Source organism: Xenopus tropicalis, chromosome 4 (genome assembly GCF_000004195.4).
Source record: "Xenopus tropicalis strain Nigerian chromosome 4, UCB_Xtro_10.0, whole genome shotgun sequence".
Taxonomy (NCBI): domain Eukaryota; kingdom Metazoa; phylum Chordata; class Amphibia; order Anura; family Pipidae; genus Xenopus; species Xenopus tropicalis.
Window position 1 is genome coordinate 19,079,445 of NC_030680.2, and position 5,383 is coordinate 19,084,827.

A 5,383-nucleotide genomic window follows, 5' to 3' on the forward strand; every position below is an offset into this window, starting at 1 on the left:
TCCTCCAGTGTGGTGTTGCGCATTTTGTTACCAGTTTGGGCATTTGCTCAGTTTCTTTTTTTTTTTGTTTTAATTGTAATTTATTTTCTAAATAAATTAGGGCACCTGAAAGAGATCCCGTAATTTAAACGCACCAAATATTCTACGAATGTTGTTTGTCTGATTCAATGAATAATCGAGGTGACGGCAAACCGGTATTGGTGGGTTCTCTTCCCCAGTCAGACTCTTTTTAGTAGGGGAATTAAGGTGTGAGATGAGGCCCAGGGCTCTGGTACAGGGGGTCCCCGTATACCAAAACCCTTAGGGTGAAGACACACTGAGCTACTTAGTAGCAGCTACTTTTTAACGGCTACTAAACTCAAAAAAACAGTGTCGGACTGGCCCCCAGGATACCAGGAAAACTCCCGGTGGGCCCAGGTGTCAGTGGGCCCTCCCTATTTCTGTATGGGAAGAGGGAAGCTTGATAGATGGAAGAATAGAGTATAATATGTAGAGACTAAGATAATAAAGAGTTTGAGGGAGGAGAGGGGGAATTCAGGTCCGGATTTGTGGAGAGGCCACAAAGGCCCGGGCCCAAATTTGGGGGCGGCATGCCGCCCCGCCGCACCAGAAACTTTAAATTTTGCTCTCATATGGAGCAATGGGGACTTCTCCCCACTGCTCCGTATGCAAGTGTGGCCTTCCGCGCATGCGCACTCGCGGGGGGAGGTGGGGCGCAACTTGCGGGGGCGGCCTCAGGGCGCCAAGACTGGAAGTCCGGCCCTGGGGGAATTAAAGTTTGGAGAGTGGGTTAGGATGGTCCAGGATTTTCTGGTGGGCCCCTACCATCTCAGTCCAACATTGCCAGAAAATCCCCTGCCATAGACAATACTGAGAATTGCCTCTGCTAAAACACACGTAGAGACAATTATCAGTAAATGATCAGCATTGTCTCTTTTAGTAGCCATGACAAGTAGCTGCTACTAGTAGCTCCGTGTGTCTTTACCCTTTAGGGCTACTAAGCTCCAGAAAATACCCTGCCATAGACAATACTGAGAATTGCCTCTGCTAAAACACACATAGAGACAGTTATCAGTAAATGATAAGTTTTGTCTATTTTAGTAGCCACTACAAGTAGCTGCTACTAGTAGCTCTGTGTGCCTTCACCCTTATTGTACGTGGTGGGTGGAGCTAAAGGAAGAAGCAAGTGATGGAACTGACTCCATCTTTCTTTTTGTCTTTCTTAGATCTGGGCAAATCTTGTGATGTTTCCGTGTAGTAGTGAGGGTTCCTTTTATTCTCCTTCTCTGGTTTATTGGTATAAAATACCCTTTTTTTAATCAAAGGCATCCATAACAACGAGCAAATCCTCGTGGACTAAGGAGAATGGCAGAGGCTGAACAGTACATAGTTACATAGTAGATTAGGTTGCCCATCAACTCATATTGAACAGGATTTGGGTATTTTTGTCCTTTCTAGGTTTTTGTAGATAGAAATATGGTTTTACTATTATACCAGTACAGGCAAGGTGTCTATTATGTAGAAACCAATTATGCAAAGACCCCTTATCCACAGGGCTAAAGCATTCCCAATAACAGATTCCATTCCAGTGTTGGTTTCTCTCTCAGTGCTGTGTGTGATTCTACAGATATCCCACTAATATATTCAATAGCATATTCTTATCATCTGAGCCCTTTCTAAATTCACAAGCCTAAGGGACCAATGGATGATTTCCAAATATTTATACATACATACAGTTATGGGACCTGTTATGCAGAATGCTCGGGACCCAGGGCTTTCCACATAAGGGATCTTTGTGTAAGTTGGATCTCCATACCTTAAGTCTACTAAATAATCATTTAAACCCAATCAGGATCATTTAGCCTCCAATAAAGGGTAATTATATCTTAGTTGGGATCAAGTACAGGTACTGTTTTATTATTACAGAGAAAAGGGAATTATTTAACCATTAAATAAACCCAATAGGGCTGTTCTGCCCCCAATAAGGGGTAATTATATCTTAGTTGGGATCAAGTACAGGTACTGTTTTATTATTACAGAGAAAAGGGAATTATTTAACCATTAAATAAACCCAATAGGGCTGTTCTGCCCCAATAAGGGGTAATTATATCTTAGTTGGGATCAAGTACAGGTACTGTTTTATTATTACAGAGAAAAGGGAATCATTTAACCATTAAATAAACCCAATAGGGCTGTTCTGCCCCCAATAAGGGGTAATTATATCTTAGTTGGGATCAAGTACAGGTACTGTTTTATTATTACAGAGAAAAGGGAATCATTTAACCATTAAATAAACCCAATAGGGCTGTTCTGCCCCAATAAGGGGTAATTATATCTTAGTTGGGATCAAGTACAGGTACTGTTTTATTATTACAGAGAAAAGGGAATCATTTAACCATTAAATAAACCCAATAGGGCTGTTCTGCCCCAATAAGGGGTAATTATATCTTAGTTGGGATCAAGTACAGGTACTGTTTTATTATTACAGAGAAAAGGGAATCATTTAACCATTAAATAAACCCAATAGGGCTGTTCTGCCCCAATAAGGGGTAATTATATCTTAGTTGGGATCAAGTACAGGTACTGTTTTATTATTACAGAGAAAAGGGAATCATTTTTAAAATTTAGAATTATTTGCTTATAATGGAGTCTATGGGAGAACTTTCTAGATAATGGGTTTCCGGATAACAGATCCCATACCTGTACATATAGTATAAGTTGTAGATATTTTCAGATATTTAGATGTTGTTGTTTAGTTTTTTGATACTATGACCTCAGTATAGCTTTAACACTGGCCCTTTAGGACACATTTTAATTTAACAGGTAGATCTTAGATAAAAGTCCCAACATTGGCTCTTCCGGGGCTTCTTTTTATTAAATCTACCGTTATTTTTTCAGCCAGCTTTAAGGGGTTTATATTACCCCACTCAGATATGCTAGGCAGCCTTTCCATTTGATTAGAAGTAGGGCCTGAGAATTCTGGGAGGTGATTAATTAAAAAGCATCGTTATTCAGAATGTGATCTCTTGATTCTATCAGTTTATTTCCATTTTTTTACACATGTAGCAAAGCACCAGTATCTGGAAATCATTTTTTTCTCCCAAGGCCCTTATTTTTATATTCTTTTTTCCCCATGAGAAGAGCAGCAGAGCTACTTTAATGGAATTCTGTCATGATATTTATGGGGTACTTTTTAATTTCTTAATTACACAGTTTACATAGTAAATAATTCACTCTGCCAATTAAAATTCTATTCTTGAACCAACAAATGCATTTGTAGCTGTAATATTGGTGTGTAGGCGCCATCTCAGTGCATTGTGCCTGAGTCTGAGCTTTCAGAAGGAGCCAGCGCTACACATTAGAACTGCTTTCAGCTAACCTATTGTTTCTCCTACTCCCATGTAACTGGAGGAGTCCCAAGCCAGACTTGGATTTCTTACTATTGAGTGCTATTCTGATGCCTACTGGGAGCTGCTATCTTGCTCCCTTCCCATTGTTCTGCTGATCGGCTGCTGGGAGGGGGGATATCACTCCAACTTGCAGCGCAGCAGTAAAGTGTGACTGAAGTTTATGAGAGCACAGGTAACATGGCTGTGGCACCCTGGGAAATGAAGAATATGGCTAGCCCTATGTGAAATTTCAACATTAAATATAAAAAAAATCTGTTTGGATTACAATACAGGATTCTGCTGGAGAAGCTCTATTAACTGATATGTTTTGAAAAAAACATGTTTTCCCATGACAGTATTTTTTTTAAAGTAAACACCTATACACAGTAATGCTTTAGGCCTTTATCTCTGCCATTGTTTTGACAGACACAGTTGCAAACCCCTGATATTTGCAGGAGAAACGAGCCAACAAGGCTCTGTACCTTTATTAAAGTCCATTTAGTTTTTCCATTTAGCAGAATAAGCTGCTGTTTGCCGTTGCTTTATGCAGCCATTGCTCGTACCAAACAGACTGGGATATCGGCCATCTGCCTCCATGCTGAAAACCTTCCCAGCAATTTTAGCACAACAAAGACTCTGTAACTGAATTACTCACTTGGAATAGCATTGCTGTTTATTTACAGTACCTGGTCACTACCTGCCATGTTTGGCCAAGGATTGCTTATCATTGGAGGGAGAATGAAATTGCCCCGATAAGTTTGAGATTGAACACAGAGGTGGGAGTTTCCAGGCTGAGGATGATGATGTTGACGGCAGATCCTGAGCTATTACGATCCGCTCGCTTGGTGAAGTTGCCAAGCGAGCGGATCTTCACCTGATTACCCCCCCTACGGGTGGGTGATATCGGGGAACATGTAGGCTAATTCGATCATTTGGCCCTGGGGCCAAAAGATCAAATTATTATGGCGGCAATGGGGCAGTCGGTTCGGGGACCGCATCAATGAGCCAATGCGGTCCCTGATCCGACTAAATCTTTTAACCTGCCCAATCAATATCCGGTCAATTTGAGGGCAGATAACGGTCGGGCATGCCCCTCGTTCCTGCCCCTACAAGGGCCGATAAGCTGCAGAATCAGTCCAAGGGACCAATATCGGCAGCTACAGTCGGCCGTGTATGGCCACCTTTAGTGTGAAGGTCCCATCACCATGCAACCATGTACGTCTTACAGGGCATGAACAAAACACCCATATTCCATTAACCCTAAATAAGAAAGGGTAAGAGTAACCAAGGGGCACTCATAAGACTCAAAATGTGTTAAGCTGCCAACTCATTTCCCTCATTCAGTAGCTTATTGGGCTGTGTATGGGGCAGTTGTTGTAGGACAGTGTTGGCACAATGATGCAGTCCTATCCCAACAGGTTCTGTAGGCCTCCATAAGCATCCAAACTTTAGCCTGGGTCAGATCATTCTGATGTAGCTCAACCCATTGATGGTCAAATAAGGTTAAGATCTGGTCATTTGGTGGCCTCACCAAACAAGCAGATTTTAAAGTCTATGGCCATCTTAAATTCTATTTTATTGTCTGTTATCTGTTGTCTGTCTTATTTCCTTCTTATTATAGCCAATATGTGCATTAGAACAGTAAGGGTGAATTGGAATGTTAAGGGAGAAAAACTAGAGCCATCTACAATACAGACCATCAAACTTGCTATTAATGCCGCCCAAAATTATTGTTGGAGTGACCTGTTTCCTGTTAGACAGTTAATGTTCATCTGTTCTACATTTAATACAGGTATGGGACCTGTTATCCAGAATGCTCAGGACCTTTCCGTAATTTGGATCTCCATAACTTAAGACTGCTAAAAATTATTTAAATACTGAATAAACCCAATAGGGCTGTTCTTCCCCCAATAAGGGGTAATTATATCTTAGTTGGGATCAAGTACAGGTACTGTTTTATTATTACACAGAAAAGGGAGTCATTTAACCATTAA